At 38.7% G+C, this 20,011-nt stretch overlaps 1 long non-coding RNA gene across 4 annotated transcripts in view; it reads right to left on the bottom strand.

The window, feature by feature from the left end:
* The window catches only part of LOC119699751, a 43,916-nt gene extending 35,190 nt beyond the window's left edge, over positions 1–8,726 (bottom strand). For 3 of the 4 annotated variants that reach the window (XR_005256520.1, XR_005256518.1, XR_005256519.1), the window contains exon 1: positions 8,505–8,726. This is a non-coding gene — a long non-coding RNA (uncharacterized LOC119699751). Of the gene's footprint in view, positions 1–3,488; positions 3,552–8,504 lie in introns of all 4 variants that reach the window. The other variant, XR_005256521.1, reaches the window with a different exon arrangement.
* Positions 8,727–20,011: the final 11,285 nt, after the last annotated feature.

Here is a 20,011-nt window from a genome sequence, read left to right as displayed (position 1 = left end):
AAAACTCCTTGCTCTGAATGTAGCTATCTGGAAAAAGTGTCAGCTCATATCCCAAAAGAAAGAAGGAAGAGTTGAGTGTGTGATGTGGGGCAAACAACAGAACAACGTCTTGTGGAAATTACTCACAACTCACAAAATTGAGACCCTTTAGCTGTAGTTATAAAATCTGCCATTTGAACTTTAGTGTGAAATTTGCACTCCAGCTACCAATAAATCAGTCTGCATTTCCATCTTCTTCCAACTAACCTTCGATGAGGTCATCCAAAAAGAGATAAACAACAATGTTTCATAGAAGTATGTGCCTCGGTTGTTGCAATGGGAATTACAAAACGAGGCATCTTTGAACGATAACTCGAACATGGTATTTCTTTTTTATTTTCCAATAAATGATGACTTGGAAGAAGATTTCTCAGTGGAAGCCAAAACTGAAGAGTAAATGATATTTTTTTTATAATGTAATGTACATGCTGGTTAAGTGTTTGGGGAGGACTTGGAGTTTTTAAAAGAACATTTGCAATACCATAGTGCAAAGTTTGAGAGACCATTAAGCAAATTGGAAATCTTATACATGGAGGAAATATTATGTTCAAGGCTTCAGTGCTTGCTATGATTAGAGTGCTCTTTGTGGGAGATTTGTTAATATTTCTTCATCCTGGACACCTGCCAAGCTTAAGGCTTTAATGCTCTGAGACTGAGTCACGAAAGTGGGGACTGACTGCTCAGAGCTTGTTGATTTGCCAGGAAGTGGGTGTGGGAGGTAATATGCAAGTAAGAAAGAAGAGGGGCATGAAAAATAATCTTGACATTGTGTGATAACCTTTTGTTTAAAAGAAATAAGCCCATGGCTTCGGGTTATTTATCTATTTTCTGAACTTTCCAACAAAACTGAGATTTTAGAGATATGATGTCTTTTCTTGTTTCAGAAAGGATGTCTATGTATTTGGTGAAAAAACCAAAGGGCTAGAAAAAGAAGGATTAACACATCACAGAATATAAATAACTAAAAACACATCACAGAATATAGATAACTAAATACAGATAACTAAATACTTAATAGTAAATCTGTTCCTGATAATTATCAAGGGAAATTAATATTTTGACACAGACAATAATTTGTTTTACCTTTCATTTTCTAACCACTAGAAATCTCCAGCAGATCACTGCAAAAACTGATTTAAGCCTGCTGAAAATAGACTAGATTTTCTGGATCATGTTTTATGGATCTGGAGAGTCCAGCCCCAGAGCGTCTCTGAAACATATGCTCAAAATCATTAGACAAACAGAAACTGCACAGATAAAAATAAAGAAGAGCATTTGTGAACTTCTTTAGCCAAATTAGATCAGTGTAATTAAATATTCAACCTCCCTTACAATATAGGAGGGGGATAATACATAAAGCTCAAATACTTTTGAAGGGACAAATAGTAACTTGTGAGTTTGGAAAAAGCTGCTAAAAATGGATATGGCTGCAGGGTTACACACAGAGCACTGGATCCTGAAGTCATTCAAGAGAAGAAAAATGTCTGGAATACACCCATCTTTTGTATGTTAACATTCACAAAGTCTGACTAGTGCAGGCTTCCCAAATTCTGGTTTTCAGCTGGGAAATGAGGACTGAAGCCTGGGGAGCTACTTCATCAGTCTCGCATAATAGAACTTAACACATCTGTGCTTCAAGTGGACTGAGGACAAAGAAGTAGAGGTTACTCTAAATTGCTCTCAGTGCTGGGCTTGCCTTTGCCCTGGTGGTCACTGCCTGGGTTTATTCTTCAGCCATTTTGCCTTGCTCAGAAATTACAGTGAAGAGCACAATCTTTTAATGAAAACTCTCTGACCTTTGAGTCCTATGCATGCTTGTGTCTGATTTACCACAGCTACAGGAGGCTCAAACACAGGTCTGGGAAGCTTGAACAGATTCAACTGTCTATCAGGATTGCATGCTAACTGACTTGCCCATGACTTTTTTGTGTGTTTAGTTCCATGTTCAGATTCAGAGATGGATGTATGCAACTGTGTAGGATGGCTGTTGATTCTCCTGTGAAAAGTCAGAAGCTAGTAACCCAGGAAAAAGAGATTATGTGTGTAAATGAATGTAAAAGGCTCCTTGTGATCTCTCATTTAGCAATTAATAAACTTTGGGAAGAAATACAAGCATTAACATTATACATTTTTATATCATCCAGAAAGCAGACTGTAGATCCATTTCATTACCACATCTACTCCACAAATTGTTTTTGATCAGTAAATAAACACCTGGTATTTAAAAGCATGAAAACTAATAGCAGTAAGGAAAATAGCTTTTCCCTTCAGTGAAGAGAGGGAAAATTGTATGTCCAGGAAGAGCCAAGGAATGAGCTCAAGAACTAGATCTTAGATCATCAGTTAGCTCTTAATTTGCTTTCTGACAGCCCCATCCTCCTCTCTCCTAGACAGCACCTAAACATGTTAATGTCACATTCCACCATGGACACTGATCCCAACCACTGACACGAGTGAAATTGCAACAAAGTTAGCTTCCTTTATGCTATTCAGTCTGCCACTTTTACCCCCAAACCTCATCACCATCAAACATATCCTCTTGCTGGAGCCAGGGCATGCAGAACCCTGACCACATCCCTCTCATTTCAGAGACTTTAGATGGAGAAGAGAGAAAAAAAATTATAATTGTCTCTTAAGAAGTCACAGTCCCAGTAGAGCCATGAGTACAATGCTGTAACACAACATGCCTGTTAGGCAACACTACAAGACCTCACCAGCCACAGCAGTCTCTCCCTATCAGCCTTTGCCTCTGCCAATATTTCACCTTCTGGAAATGTTTTTGTGCTTCTTTAGTTCCAGATGACACATGGCACAGCACAGATGGAGCACTGGGCTAGGTCTTGGACTGCTGTGGTGATTACCTCTCCACACACAGAGGGTACTGAAGTGGCTTTGCCACTGATGAGCCTCTCAGGTCCTGACACCAGCTGCTCTTCTTTACTTTGCATAACCCACAGACCACTTGCATGGGAAGTAAATCCCCGGGAAGTTTTTAACAAAGGATGTGGCTGGGTAGATTGGTGCTCTTCTCTGATGATTTGATGTTTCCAGAGCCTGTCTCTGCTGGCTGGCTGCCTTCCCAGGTGTTTTGCACTTGAAGGAGAAATAAGACTCCAAAGAAAGCCCTCAAAATCCAACAGTTATCATAATCCTCTTAATAATCCTGAATTTCAGTGTTATGTCCTCTCCCTGCCTGCCTGCCACTATAAAAAAACCCCAAGTGTTTGTAATCCAGACATTATTTCCTGTTGGGCTGGGAGTTTCAAGATAGCCTGACATGAGGCTCAATAGCAATAAAGAAAGTTATGGAAGGTTATGGGGTATTTCAGAGGAGCGGAAGGGCAGTGATGTTCACAGATGTTATTGATTTAATTTTATTTATGAATTGTAAAGAATCAAATAATAATCGAGCAGAAAGAACTTGCTAGTAAAGAGAAAATTATATTTACCTAAACCATCTGTTTCTATACTGCTCTAAGCGACTTGCAGTGAATCTGGAGGAATCTCTGCTTCTGTAAAGCGATACAAAAATTTAGTCTTTTCCATCAGAGACAGAAGAACTGGGGACATACTCTTTCTGTCCCTTCCGGTGTTAGCCTGCCAGCCTTTACCCCAAGGTAGTCTCATTTTTCTCATTTAATTTTTGGAGACTTTGCAGTTGAAATGCTGCATTGCCCCATCTGAGTCACATGTGATTGCAGCTGCTCAGCATGTATATGCATGAATTCACTCAATTTCAGTAGGGAATTTTTAGGCTGAACTCTGCATATTGTATATTAAAAAACCAAATCAAATGAAAATGAAAAAAAGAAATGGAAAGAGATAAAGGAGGGAAAAGGAATGAAGAGAGAAGACTAGAATGTCTCCTGAATGCCATTATAAGATGAAGGTCTATTTGAAGGTTCTATAGACAATAATGAGGATGTTTATTTCCACTGCACCTTTTACATTTTAATCTAAATAAACATTGCCCTAAAGCATGAAAGGAAATGATTCTTTTTTTTTGATGGTTTCTGTAGTAAATCTTTCACTATGTTGCCCAACTCTTTTTCTTCCTTTTGTTGTTGTGAGTTTTTGTATATATATGTTTCCAAGGCAAATATTTCTACTTCTCAGGTTAAGGCTTTTGATTTGTCTATTATGTGACAGTTTCCTGGCCTGGAAACCATCCATCGGCACTGGGACAAGGGCATTTAGAAGGAATTTTTTTCCATTGTAAAAAATGTGGACTCAAATGCTGCATTTTGCAGTTAATTTTATGAACAAGATAAAACCTTTCCTTTTAGGAATATGAAGAGCAGAAAAGATACTCATATATGTGTGCAAATATGTGTGCATTTGTATATAAACAGGCACATTATATTTATGTATCTATACTAATGTAAAGGACTATTCCTCATTTCATAGGAACAAAGGAATTCTCACACGGATTTTATTTTATATAACAGTGGCACTGTTACAGCAGCTTAAAATAAACTTTGAGGCCTTGACTGAAGTGTTTAAGCATCTGAGAAGCATATTGAGTTCATGGGGCTTCTTCACATACTTAGGGTCTGGCATATGTGTAAATACTTCACTGTAGCAGGGTCACAAGACCCCAATTCAGACCTTATAAAAATCAGCGGAAAACTTCCTTTTGATGTTAAAAGCAGTTGGATGTGTTTGCAGTGTGCACTTTTTATGCTAATGTAGAGTGAGCCAGCCATATTGCAGGAACATTTGGTACACGTTAAAAGTCTTGGGTTTGTGAGCAGGAGCAACCTTACACCAGCAACGTTTACCCAGATTGATTAAAAGATGTGAATCAAAAGACATTCCCAGACTGGCAGAAGGCAGGGGGTGCCTTCCAGAAAGGGCAGCATGGAATGAGCCGTGGCTGGGGAGCTGTCGGTGGTGGCAGAAGGGTGCAGTGGGAGCCCACAAGGACGACTGAAGATGATAAGCTCATTCCTTGGACCTACCAGGGAGAAGCTGTGTTGTCACACCCCATGTACACCTGGGAATGTGGGGTAAGTCCTGCCACAGGGAGCTGACCCCAGCTGGGGAGGAAGAACAACATCTATCCATCTCAGAGACTGGAACTCGGCATCTAGGCAGGTCCGAATTTCTGGAGGAGAAACCCCATGCTGCAAGTTGTGCAGCGTAACAGCAAATGTAAAACTATTGCTGCTTTGACACAAAGCCTGCTGAAAAGGCTTTGTCTACAATTGTGTTAAATTATCCCAAGCAGACCAATTTATCCCAATTTAGACCAATTCATGGTCCAAGCTTCCCTTGCATCAGAGTCGAAGGGCGTTGGCTGAGAAGATGCAATGGAGGACAGTGCAGAGAGGCACCCCTGGGAGATACACTGCAAGTGCCTTTTTGATGTGAGCTTGGGGAGCTGAGCGGGATCTAGAAAAGTGAGGTGTTACTATGCCAGCTCACACTCAATTGTTCCTGGAATGCTGCTTCTAGGCATTTCTTTAGCAAGAAAATTTGCAGAAAACCTGGAGAGGGCAATGCAGTTGTAATGGATATGGTTTGGTAAAAAATGACAAAAATCACAGGTAAATAAGTCCATAGAGACACCTAATTACTTGTGGCATTTGAAGGAAATGGCTTGCAAAGAGTACCAGATGAGTAATCTAAGGAGATAAAAGGAGGTAATTAGGAATTGGAATTGCCTGAATATTTTCAGAATTTCAATATGTGGAAAATAAGAGATGAAAAACCATTCTATTTTGACCTGTTCTGTTGTCAAGGACAAATGTAACAGAGAGGAATATTTAAGCTGGCTGATATAGAGAAAGTCTGTTCTGACCACAAGACATTCAAAAGAAATAAATGGAAAACCCTTCATTGCATTCAAAGCAAGACTCAGCAAAATTGAAAAATAGAATGTATGGGTAGGCAAAGAATGAGAAACAAATCAAATTATTTTAGAGGTGCTTGATATATGTATTTGATTAAGGAATCAATTAGGTTTCTGTGCATTCATTTATGTAAATTCTAGATATCTTTCCCTTTATATATGCTGGTTAGTACAGTCAGGCTTTTTTTGTTTGTCTCCCCAGGTTGAAATTCAGTCTTAGTTAATGCTTGACTCGCAGGTGTGTACAGCACTCCTTTGGGCTGAGTATTTCCATCTTATCCTATATGACCTCTGTTCCTGTTAAGAGAACATCTGCCTATCTCTTTGATAAATAAAGCACCCTTTCCTACTGTCTTTTCATATACAAAAGTGTTCTTTGTCTTTCATTCTGCCTCTCTGTAATCGCTCCCTTCTTGTACTTCAGTTTTTTCTCAGTGCTTTATGACAGCCTAGCTCTGACTGACATAAAACCAAGAATTAGTTTCCTCAACAATCTCCCTAAACATTTTGCTTCAAAAGATACAATAACATATAATTTGATTCCTTTTTTGCTCAAGGCTCAAAATGTTTTGCCTGCATAAGGGTGGAACATAGGAAGGTTAAAAGACAAATGGATATTGCTCACTGGGCAATTTTTTAAACCAGAAAATCTAACTCAAAAGTTGCCCTTGCCAAAATCACAGGAAGATTTGGCAGCAATGATATGTGCTCCCTGCCAGTGTGACATCCTCCCAGCCTCTTCCATCTATCATTGACATGGACCCACAACATCCACAGTCACCATCCATCTTTTGTGCCCATCTAGTGCTGTTTCTTGTTCCTGTCTACAGCTCTGGAGTCACATTCATTCTATTTCCTAATTATTTCAAGTGTCAGTTAGGTTAGCTGGGACAGTATGAGGTATTTGGTAGACTGACAGCCTCAGGTGGTGATATTGGGCAATGTTTGCTTAATTGCCTTCATATAATTATGCTGTTTATTCTGTTACTCAACTAGAAAAGATATGCTGTTTGAAGATTAGATATTTGGTTGATAAGCGGAAAGATAAATGTAATAATATTGCCAACTAGAGAGGGTAATCTAAAACTGCATTGACTAAAGGACAGCTATGTTACATAATTTTGCTGACTGGGAGCAGGAGTCAACTCAAAATTTTATTACCAGATGTGTTGAGGTGAGGAGGGCTGGTTTTACCATCCTCTTTCTCCTGGGTGCATATGTTAGAGGTTCATATCTGTTCACATCAGGTCTGTCCTGGTTCCAGGCAGGATAAGGTTAGTTTTTGCAGTAGCCAGGAGGGGACATGGCCAGGACCTGGAGGTTATTTTATACCAGCTCATGTAATTTTCTGGGGATGGGGTCCCTTCTGGTTGAGTTAGTGTGGCTTGAAAAGAGAGGTTGGGTAGTGCCAGCTCCCTCTGTTACTGATATTTCTGCTGATACTGTTTGTTTGTCTTATTCCATTGCTCTTTCCAGTAAATTGTTCTTATCTCAATCTGTGATCTTTACCCTTTGTGCCTCCAATTCTCTTCTCCATCCTGCAGCAGGGGGACTGAAAGGGGGGAGTGAGCGAGTGAGGGATGCATGGTTTGGAGTGCTTCAGTGGGAACACTAAAATGAGGAATACTATTCCTAAATCATAGCAGCCTTATTTAAGTGTCTTTTTTGATTCTTATGCCAGCACACAAAACACTGCTAGAGACAAATAAATGACCCCCTCTTAAAACTCTGTGAATCTTGGGACAGAATTTACCTACTTCAAGCAAAAGAAACAAGTGAGTGGACATGGGATTTGCTCAAGATGAGGCACAGAGGCCATTGTGAAGGTGGGGCTGGAAACCTCAAGTCCTTAATTACAAGCATCTGCCTGTATTTGGCAAGGGAAGATTTCCTGCAGGATGTTCAAAGATTTCTTGTTGGAGGTTGGATGCATGCTTAACAATTCCCAAGCCCTAACCATATTTTCAGGTATTAGTATTTAAATAATTAGCATTTAAGTTTTGTGAACACAAGATGCTTTGGCAAGGAAAATGCTGTTTATGGTATCCAAGTGAGATTTATTCTTCCAGCATGAGGTACTAGTAAATTGGCTGTTGGCCTATCTAGGTTTTTGATAATGACATCATGATTGGTAAGTCTGATTACCTTGATAAGAGCAACAAACCTGAGCTCAGAGTTTCTCCAGATGTTTCTGAAATCCCCAAGTGGATTAATTCATGCTTAGGATGTTCAGTTCTTTCAAGGGTGTGCCATTAAGTATGCTGTAACTAATGTAATGTCAGAAGCCTTAGAGCTAAGATGCAACTTTTCAGCAAGCTTAGAACTCCAGCAGCTTTGCTGTGTAAAGCAGGTGGAAGGTCAGTGCTCAGAACAGAGAGCCCAACCTGGTGCTCCCGTCTTCTCACATGTAGGCAAAATTTCATCAGGGAAATTAAGAAAAAAAAATATTTTGACCTTTTCCATTAGAAATGACAGAAGTCAGAGAGGGAAATTCTTTATGTTTCTTTATACAGAGCCATCATCCTCTTGGCTAATGCCCTCCCAGCCTGCCCTCAGGACAGCAGAGTAGCTAGATGCTGGCTGGTGAACTAGCGAAGGCAAACAAACTTACCCTCGCCCGAGAGCAGGGACAGCAGAGACCCACAGGAGCCACACGGTGCTTTGTCATGCTCCCTATGCACTTGGGTTAACTGGGCCTTCTTGGTTTCCTTGCTGTGCAGCTGGCTTCTCTTAGGATGGGAGACCAGTTTTGTAAGCACTGAACAAGAAAAAGCAGTACCCAGGTATCAGCAAGACTCGTCCAGCTCCTGGGTGGGGAGGAAGGGGGAGACTAGCAAACAGGGAGGGGGGAAAGTCCATTTCCAGATAAGCATGTTGAAAGGTTGAAAACAGGGAGAAGTGTGCTTTTCTGCTCAGAGTTTACTTATTGATAGGGACTTGGTTCTTGGCTGCTTCCTCTTGGTGCATATGTTTAGAATTTGTAGAGCTTTATGTTCTCCTGTAGAAAATTATAATGTCAAGTGAGGAAAAGGGTAAAATATCAGGACACTCACAGGAGATGACATCTGTTACCAGTATTTTATATGGACTTTTATTCAATTTTGTCATCAGGAGTCCTCATGATTGCTTCAGTGTTGTCATCATGTGAGCACACACACACACACACACACACACACACACACACACACTATTTGATTATAGATTTAGCTATCTGTCTTTATACACTAATTTCTTGTATATTGGTGGGATCATGGAACTGATATGACTTATAAACAACTAAAATGAAATCTCACTTTACAAGAAAAAGCTTCACGTTGAAGACCCTCCTGATCTGCACTATTGAAGCTCCTTATCTTGTGCTAGTGAGATATTTTCCTTTCTAAAATAGTCTTCAATTCTGTCAAAAAATTTGCCTTCCTCTGTCACAATTAACCACATGCACTTACAAAACAGCAGTGAATATATATTTCCACTTGTTTTTCCTCTCTCTTGCTTTTGCTTCATGATGCTGTAGTGTCTTGTACAGTTGTTTTATTATTTTCCTTGGGTATTCAATTCCTTGTTTGTACTGTTTTTTATCATATCAGCAAGAAGAAAGTATCTTTTATAATAGGGGACATAAGAATATAATTACTAAGCCACAAAAACTACATGATACAGAGAGAAGTGTTGTACATGAAATAACTTGACCCTAAACTAGATTCTAGTAACACTTCATTTTCTATAGATTGTGTTTTCAGTTCTTGTTATTAGAGAAAAAGAATATGCAAAATCAATTAAATGGAAGGTTATATAATTTCTTTCTCAGACACATATTTTCCTAGATGAGAGGTATTGAATTTTAAGATGCAATCCATGATGCTTGTGCCTTCCTGGATCAACAATTTTGGTCATAAATTCAGTGAATATTAAGATGGCTATCAAAAGGCACATGCATTAAAAAATCTCCTTTGGACATAACAGGTTTGACTGATTACACTTTAACAAACATCTCTGTGAGACTATTGTTTAGCTTTAACCAGTATTTTTAGAATTATGTACTATTTGTCAGGAAATTCATACAAGTTTCTTTTATAGAGGTTTCCTAAGGTTAATAACATGATCATGATTCTTGTTTTCCTCTCCTCCTCTGTAAGGTTTCGGAGAACTGGAAGTATCCTTATGCTGATAAACAGCATAAGATATTAATGCAGAACCAAGGCTAAAGTTTTAAAGTCTCATCCCAGAGTGGCATTAGCAAAGCATACAAGACTGGTGTTCATACTTCTCTACCTGTTTTTTTTTTTATTACAAAATTTTGGTAACAGATGAGTTTTAATTATGCTGTGTCATAGTTTTGGATCATAATTTCAGCTATACTTTCAGACATTATAAATGAATGTTTTTCTATGAAGCCAATGAAGCTGTATGTCCTGGGGTCCAGATTAAGTCACCTAAATACATCTGGTGCCATATGAGATACCCTCAAGGAGCCTGCCTGGCCTCTGACTGCCCTTGCAGATGGGTGTCTGCTTTCCTTCCATGGGTCCTGTGTTATGTCCACCAGCTCAAATGGCATCTCAGGACACTCCACACCTATGGCCACTCAACATACCAGTCCTGCCCCAAACAAGCTTACTTCATAACTTTTTGGGATTGGAGAGAAGGAATGAATAGATTAAAATACATGTTTTCTGGAAAATCTTTGAGGACTGTTCTCCCAGTGATTTTTTATTTAAAGACACCTGTCCCTCCAATTTATATCCATTTTGACCTGACAGACATTTCTCTTACTTTTCTTACTCTTTTAAAATGTATTTAGTGGGTAAGTGCTGGCAAAAAGCCTGACCTACTATCACCAAGTACTGCCATCAAGTCTGATGTATTATCCGTCTCGGTAAACCTACAAGGTTAATAGGGAAATGCTCATAGCTGTGTGTATCATATCCTCATTAATCTGAAATGCTGGAACAGAGCAAAAGCTTGGGATGATTTCTCAGCAGAGTGCATAGTAAGGATTTTCTTGCCTTCAGTGGAGCAAGAAGAATTAACAGGCTTTAAAAACACTATTCATCTTCTCTTCTGCTAACGTATTTCTGTGTCGCCTCCCCCTACTCTCTGTGAAAGTTTTAATGTTGAAATTGCCAGTGTAAGAGAATAGCTTTCTTTGCCTTTTCTGAAGATGAGTAGAACCAGATAATGAAAATAAAGTGTTAATTATTAAAAGATGCAATAACCTCATCTGATTGATGGGAATTCCTTTCTTCCCTAGAAATGTGGATGATGGGAATAAAGTATGAAAAAAATATTTCATACCCTTTCATATACTTTTGTAATACTAACAGTGATTGCTACAACACTGAACAATTTTCCCTATCTGAAAATACACCTCCTATTTCACTTTACCTAAATATTTGGCATCACTGACATCCTGGAGCAATAAATTCCGAGATCAAGTTGAATAGCAAGATTTATATCTGATACTTCCTGACACAGATAAATGTCTTGTTGCTTTTATTCTTCTGACAAGGAATAGAAACATAAATTCTCTGAAGCTTTGCAAAGGCACATGGTTCCACACTTTGTAGGTCTACCAGGTTTAATAGTTTTGCTATTTCAGCGGCTATTTTCTTTCATCTTTCTCCAGGTCTTCTCTAACTGCAGAATCTGCACTCATACTGCAGGACCCCTTAATGCTAAGTATTTCACTGTTGTGTATTTCACTGTTATTTTTTTTTCTGGATTTCACTCTACTATGGTTTTTTATTCACTAGTTGCATGGTTTATAGATTACTGTGTAACCTGGGCTTTGTATTTGAACTCATCAGGATCTTGGCAGAAGTGTAAAACCAGCATATTGAATAATTGTTGTAAAGTTGTCACCAGCAGTTCCCAAATGTTTTCTGAGTCCTCCAGCCAATTTAGTAAGATCCCTGAATATGTCCTGATATCTATTTAACTGGTTATGTTTCAGAATTATAACTCTGAAATGTGTATTAATAGTTAATTTAGCATTAGTCAAAGAAAATTGATTATGAAAGAGTTAATAGATGGTATGTAGGTAAAAATCTGGTTTTTACTTACGATATTTAATATTTAGTTGTCCTAATTTGCTTTAAGCACTTAAAATCATGCAGCCTTGCAGAGTTCTGGCCATCTTAGCTAATATAATGAACACGGGTATCTTCACCAACTTAATTACGAACACTTTGTTCTCAACCATAAATCAATATTAACAAGTCTCTGAATTAATCCACAGTTTAAAGGAGTCAGGCTCCGTGAGGTTGCTGGAGGATGGCTTGCTCCTGCTGGGAAGCAGCCTAAGGTTACGGTGATGGGAGGGGCTGAAGGTGAGAGAATGATGTCTGCATGCAACCACCAGCAGAGACTCATCTCTGAGTTACCCTGCTCAGCAGAACCAGCAGTTCATCTGGCAGGCATCCATGAACAACAAAGAGCTACTTCAGGGTGACACAAGTCTGAGAGCAACCCTGGCTTCCAGTATGGCTCCAACACTTGTCTAAGTCACATGAACTGCATTAGGGTGATTCCTTTATTTTCTCTGTATCTTGCTGATGTTCTTTTCAGGCTTGCAAATATAATCAACAAATATTAAATAAGACAACTAGAGGAGAACTTCTGAATTTTCAAGGTCTGTATTCTACTACCACAATAAACACATTTTGACCTTGCTGATTAATGTCTGAAGATTGAAACCAAATTAATTTTCTTCTATTATTATTTCTGTAGAGTATCAGCCTTTAGGTAAAAAACTTTTATCTGATTCCTTACAGTGCTTCCTTCACAGCTAGTTTTGATGAGCTGAGATTACTTCTGTGACTGGCCTGTTTACCTTCTGGCACTGTCAGACAGCAGTCTTTATCTTGCTGGTCAACCTGCTGAAAACAAGAACAATAATTTCTATGGCCTTCTCTCTTTGGATTGAGTCTTCACTTTTCAGACATCTCAGTAGCCTTCTCTGCATCTACCCCAGATGGTATTCTTCTTTTCATAATCAAGGTATTTCAGAGGAGAGCCTAATGAATATTATTAGTCATTCAGTAGTGGAAATGAATCTTTTGTTGCATTCTGGGCTTGTATTTGGTAGCGTTTATTTTTGTTTGGTTGTGGGGTTTTTTGTTTGTTTGTTTTGTTGGTGTTTTGTTTAATGTTGTTTTTCACAACTGTTTAAAATCAACAACACAAATCTACCCTGAGATCAAACAATGTATTCTTTCTCACCATTCATTTCAGGGTATAATTTGTTCTTTGCTCCTTTCTGCTTAAATTATTTTCCCTTTCAAAACAAGAAATCTAATTTCTTCTGTAGGGAATCTGTTCAGATTCTTTCCTGAAAATGCATCCCTAGTTTGTGTAATTTATCTTAGAATTGTTTAGCTTGGAAAAGACATTTAAGATTCAACACTTAGCCCAGCACTGCCAAAACCCAAATGCCATCTGCAAATCTTTTAAATACATCCAGGGATGGTCTCCACCACTTTTGTGGGCAGATTGTTTCAATGCTTGACTACTCTTTTGCTGAAGAAATTTTTCTTAATATTTTTATATCTGCTATCAGTAAAAAGGGCCTATGCAGAAGGGCCTATACAGTCTGTGAAACCATAAATATTCAAGGAGCTATCTAGAGATCCTCTAAAGAACGTATTCTGCTCCTCCACCTAACCATCCATGCATCTAATAGTCAAGGATAAACTATTTATAGTGAATATTTGTTAGTCTTAGTAATTTCCCCCTTCTTTGCAAATTATCCAGAAAAAGATGATGATTCTTAAGACATAACATGAATTTTTTTACTTAGAATGAAGGTTAGGATGTAGCTGAGTGCATGGCTTCTTTCTTTTCTATTCCCTACTAGTCCTGATTTCTAAGGAAAGAGTGAATGAAGCAAATGAGAACTTGGTTGCTTGCTGTGGTGGCAATTCTTTGGAAGGTGAAAGCCTAAAGAATGGGGGAAAAGGATTATTTGCAGAAAGAAAGTAGGAGCCTAGAAGATACAGGAATGGACTCACCTCATGAGCCAGTAAGGAGTGGCTCAAGTTGCTTTTTCCATAGGATAAGAGAGAAGTGGTTAAGGAAAAAAAAAACATTTTGGAAATTCCAGGGAGCAGGGCCTGGATCTTGTGACAGAGAGTTTAAGAGATGATATTGGAAGTAAGGCAAAAAAATCTGACTTTGACACTGAACTGTCAATGTATTTCACTAGATTTGGTCTCAAAAAATATGTGTTATGGTGTAGGCATAGAGAGCTGGCTGATGGATATTCTAGGATGTCCAACAGGTTTGTAGGCAAACAATTCCTCCTCACAGCAGTAGCCAGCTGCATTTATTTTTTGCTTTCTTTGCTGCAGTCAAAGCTGTCCTAGCAAACCACTGGAACCCTGCATGTGTTCCCACCTGTGATGGGGACCCCTGCACATCCTCATTTTCACATGTCCGAGGGCTCAGCAATGTCTTGATGCCTTTTCTCTTTTCTCTTGAAATAAACTGCTCTGTCTCCTCACCCTGTGTGTGTGTCAGGATGTGAGTGTACATTCTGACAACACCCACACCGTTGCATGTTTGGATAGTAACACAAGACTCTTATTTAAATGTTGCGAGCCCTTCAGGAGTGTGGATTTTGCTTTGTTTGCTGAGCCATATTTAAAAGCACTTTTAAAGACCTTGAGGAACAAGTAAAATTGGTAACCCTTTCTGCAGTTCTGCTTGCCTGTGGCACGCCTTGGGTGCCCCAGCTTGGCTTGCAGGGTGCCCAGGAAGCTCAGGAGCAGTGAGGTAGAGGGGTGGACAAATGGCAGCGCAGAGTTTGCTTTTCCATGCTCAGCACTGTAGTCACAGGGCATTACAAATGGAAAATGGAATGTTGCTTTTCTGTCTCAAATTGTAATTTTTTACATGTTTAAAGTAACTTTATACCTGGCTATGTCTTTGCAACAGGCAGGTGATACGTCAGAGTACCAGAAGCTCTTGTCCTGTAGTGAACTCTCTCTATTGCTTATTCGAGCCTAACAGTACACACTGTATGACATCAGCAACCCAATGACTCATACACCAAGATACCATAGGTGTGTTCCTATATCCTGGAGATCAGAAAAATCCCACGCAGAAGACTTGGCTTGTTTTTCCTATCTTGTTATGGAAACTGCGTGCATAGGCTCTAATAGCATTAAACAACTGTAAATGAAGTCTTTCTGTTTCTTATCAGAAGATAAACTGCCTGTTTAAAAAAGGTGTTGCCAAGCCCAGGAGAGCTTCTTACAAGGCTACAGGCTGCTGATTGTAGCTGTGTAGGGGGCAATGTTGTATGTAAAATATTTAATATTTCCACAGTGAGCACTTGTAATCCTGTTCTGGGGGAGAGTCCAACGAATCTGAAGCACTGGACGCACCTGAAGATTGAACAAGATCAGTAGTTTGATAAATAGCAAAAAATGTACGGAAAAGGATGCAAATTGCCGAGTTGCAGGGTGACACTACAGCTCCTACTCCTTCTACAAAAAATAAAAATATAGATAAAGAGTACTTATAGGCAGTTTAGAGCTTCTGTCTCTTAAAAAACAGCAGCAGGTAGTTTAAGTGAAGGCATTTAACAAAGCACTTTTCTCCTCAATTTCCTTTTACTTTGACAACTTCTTACATATCCCATTCCAATTAATTTCTAGGATAATGATTTTCACCTGCTTGCCTCTTTGATCTCACTGATAACTTTTCCATGTAATACTTGGTTCAGTTCCTCTTCATGGCATGCAGATAGGGAGGAGGCATTAGGGTGCCTGCTAAAACAGGCTGGAATGGTTCCACAAAACTTTAGAAGTAAAAACAGGAAGAAAACTTGAAGGTTGAGTGTTGTGGATCATTGGTCACCCCTCAAAAGGCTTGGTGGTTTAATGAAGGAAAGACTTACTTTATTATCAAAAAAAAAGCCAAGAACTTTATAAAAACTCAAGAAGTTTCTGGAATTTTCTATTTCTCATCAAAAAAAGGGAAACATACATAGCTTTTCATATGGCATTCCAGTATTACTGCTTCTGTTCCCAGCTGAAACAAAGGCAGAGTCCCAAACAAATTCAGAATAATGACAGCATTTCAGTAAGAGCATGCTGAATCTCACATACATGATCTACACTTCAAGAAAAGTTTCAGAAAGGGGAAAGCAACTGAGTTCTGCTGTTACCTGGGACTGCTACATCTTGTGCTCTATGGTGCTTTTGAGCTGTGAATGACTGGAGCCTGTGGAAGCAGGAGGTGCTCTGTTTGTATTGGTATTTCCATGGCAATGCAACAAAGGAGTTGTTTGGTCTCCTTTCCTCAAGAGACCTGCCAAATCACTCTTCTTTACAGAGCAAGCTGGCAGATGGAATATAGCTGGCATTCTCGTGGAAAATGTAGCCTTGTTTCAGCTTCATGCAAGTTGTAGTTATTATTCAAGTGTTTCATGAATATTTTTAATTACCATTGATTTAGCATAATTTTGTACCGATGATTTAAATGCTTGGTTGTTTAAACTGATTCTTGCTTCCTTATGCACTTTCTCATTTTTGTGATGTAGAGTAGATTGTGTTGGAAGGGATCTTAAAAATCTAATTCCAACACCTTGTCATGAGCAGGGACACTTTTCATTGGACCAGATTGCTCAGACCTCAATCCAACCTTGCTTTGAACACTTACAGGGATGTACTTGTGTATAATTCTGAAGGTTCATTAATTTGATATTTTAAACACTGAGATTTCTGGATCTGAAAGTCCTTTATAGGCTCTGCTAGAGACTTGCAAGACAAGACTTAGACTGGAAAACTGAAGCACCAGAGAGGTGAAGAAGATGTTTGCAAGTCTCTAACATTTTGAAGCCTGATGATGATAACTGTGTTGGAAGAGGTTTTACTGGGTCCCATAAACCTGTATACTTCCTGGCCCCTAAAAGCAGATCTGAGGCATGAAGAGGGGCATGAAGAGGGGTAGTGATATCCATAGATTTGACCCCATCTCTCAGCAGTTCAGTAACAGAATTCTGAAGAGCCAAAGAAAGCCAGGAAAAAAAAATCTACCAGCTTCCTCTCATCCTTCAGTTGCAGGATATGTTACATAAGTATGGTGATCATATAAGGCAGCACAGTAGACTTGCAGAAAGGGAGGTCACCCCAGGGCGTTTGTGCTTTATCCAGGCATTTTACAGGCACAGCCAAGTGAGCAAGGCTGCTTCCTCAGCTGGCTCAGGGCAGCTACACTCTTGCTGTAGCCTATCCTGTTTTCCTTCCTGGGCTGCTGCTGAGGTTTTCTAGAATCCTGAGTCAGGTGTGTGTCTGCTCTGGCACTTCAGCTCTCATACAGTAATTGCTGTGTGCATCTGCTAAGGGCAGAATTGCAGCATGATGAACAGCTGTGATTAATCTGGGATGTTAATGTAAGAGCACACTGGCTTTGGAGCTGGCTTATTTAACTGAGAATCTCCTGGTGTTCTTCTAGTTTGATATTGAAAGTGATTTGGGTTTGACTGAAAGCCTAGCAAAATCAGCTGAAATCTTCCTCTGGGTTTCAGTGTATGTGAAGGTCTATATGAGAATGAAAGAAATCAATTTAAAATACTGTATGGTATTTATCTGAGAGAGCATGAAACACAGAAACTGAGGGTGTGAGTCAGTTAAGTGATAATAAGCAACTCCTCCTTGTGCTTTGAATGATGGTGTTATACTTTATGATGGCAGGAACAACATGAGAAATGAGAAAAGCAAAATTTTATCTGATGTGTGAAATGTCATGAGGGCAAGTATCACATACAGTAAGTATACCAATTAAATGGATTGACTGACAGAAACTCTCCATTTCTAGAATTAAAATGATCACGTTTTTGTACAAAACAAATATGAAGTAACTTTTGTTTTAGAAATATCCATGACTGGTCTAATCCCAGGCAAAGTGTTGTATCCTTTATTTTCCTGCAATCCAAGTTGCAAATAGAAAAGTATGAAAATTTATTCCTCTATGTCTAACACTTACAATTCAATAAAATCCTGTAGCTGCCATGAGAGAGAATCCTGTGGAATATTCATTTATAAAACCAGACCGATTAGCTAGCAACTATGTGCTTAAAGGAAAACATTGTTTTCTCACCATTTTACTGCATGTTTTGGGCACTCACTGAGAACTCAAATAATTATCAGTATTTTTCCCTATGACAAGGCTTTTTTAATAGAATTTTTCTAAAATCATAGCTCAAAATTCCGCATGAGAGCTGTGAGAGCATATTTACAGAGAAAATGTAAGTTAGTCATGGTCACAGCCATTACATTTAGACGACTACATCTAATTTTTAATAGCATCATTTTTACACTACCATAGTCTTGCTTTCCTGTTCACCTCAATCACATGTCCACACTTTAATTCTTAATAATCAAGGTGAGAGGGAATCCTTAGTAATTTGAATGTGATTTTTGTTGGACAGTCCTTCAGATTTCCTGCCTTGTGCCATTATGCATAAGCATAATATTACTCCTATGGAGTAGCATTTCAGTGTGGAAATGGATCATGGAAGAAGCCCCATAGCCTCAGCAGGTGATCAGAGCCTGTGTAGTAAAATTGCAGTCCCATCCCTGAGTGGATTTCAGCTAAAGGTTACAAACACTTGCCTGAGGTGTAACTTTCCTACAGCACATAGTCCTGATGACATCATCGGGTCACATACCGGCACGATGTTTACACATAAAGTTATGTAAATGCCTAGAACTTTCAGACTCAGAATAGGGCTTGTTTTGAGTGTCTAAATCACTACCAGCACTAAGTGGAACATGCTGAGTTGGGCTGAGTTTGTCCAAAGGTGATGTTGATTATCCATTTGCTTTTCTTCTCTGGAGACCCAAAGAGATGAACCAGTTTTCCTTCTGTTGGGATCTCATCCCTGAATTTTCAAAACTCTGGTACTCTCTCATACCCAGCTTCAGCCTGGCCAGTTGTGAGGTTCACTTAGTGAATTACCAGCTTTTTATCAGCTTGGATTAGCATCAGAACAAATTGCATCAGCCTTCCAAGGATCCTAGAGAGTAGTCAAGCTGGGCCATATGCACCAATATTGGTGGCAAAATAGAGTAGCCAGGAAAGTAAAAGTACAAAATGCCTATAAGGGCAAAGTAAAAAATATCTCTTGCAAAGAGAAGTTTCTTCTTACTGCACAAGCGACATAGTTCTGCCTAAAGGCTTTTTCTCAAAATAGACTTTTTCTATTTCATTTAATAACAGGTATTACATACATACACAATATTTATTGTGGCTATGTTCATGCATAGTACATATTTCAAAGCCTAAATTAACAATATCTTATGTCTTGCACTAGAGCTAATTCAGAAACAGCAGATTTATTTGATCAAATAATGCTAAATTATGATGTTCATTTTGCTTAAAATATTTCATGCTTATTTTGGGGAAATATTATCATATAATTTCCTGGATGTATTTAGTTCATACATAGCAGATATTTTTGAAAATAAATTTTGAAGTTGTTTGTTTTGCTTGTAAGCAGTTCCCACTAAATCAGATCCAAACCAAATCTTCTCTTTCCCAAGAAATGGTTCTCTGGATAACAATATATTTTAAATCAGGAGATTAGGCTTAAGATTTGATTGCATGAGTGGAAATATTGCTGTTAATGCAATTTGGCATTTTAGACTATTTTTGAAGCTGTGAAAAATTGAAATATTGGAATCAACTAGGATATAATATAAAAAATAGCATCACATGAATGTACAGCAAATTTATGGATGAATAATTTATGGATGAATTTAACTAAATATAATAGGAGAAAAATCTGTATTTTTACAATGGTCTTTGAATGGAGATTTCAGCTAGATTTTAATGCAGTCAAGTTAAGAAAGATAACTTTCTTAACTTTCTTAATCTTAAAAAAAGATTATTTTTCCTCTCTCTTAATAAACCTTGCTTCTACTGATGCCCATGCGTGACATCCTATTTTTAGCTGTCAGGGAAGCAGTGAAGCATATGCAGCAGAGTGGAATGCCCTGTTCCCATGCCTGACTCTCCATATATAGCTATTGCACTGCACTATTCTTCCCTGGCACCCACTTTGAGGGCTTAACTTGAATTTTCTTGTCAGAATGGCCTCATCTGAGAGCT

This window comes from Motacilla alba, chromosome 3, assembly GCF_015832195.1.
Source record: "Motacilla alba alba isolate MOTALB_02 chromosome 3, Motacilla_alba_V1.0_pri, whole genome shotgun sequence".
Taxonomy (NCBI): domain Eukaryota; kingdom Metazoa; phylum Chordata; class Aves; order Passeriformes; family Motacillidae; genus Motacilla; species Motacilla alba.
This window is presented reverse-complemented; position numbering and strand designations above follow the sequence as displayed.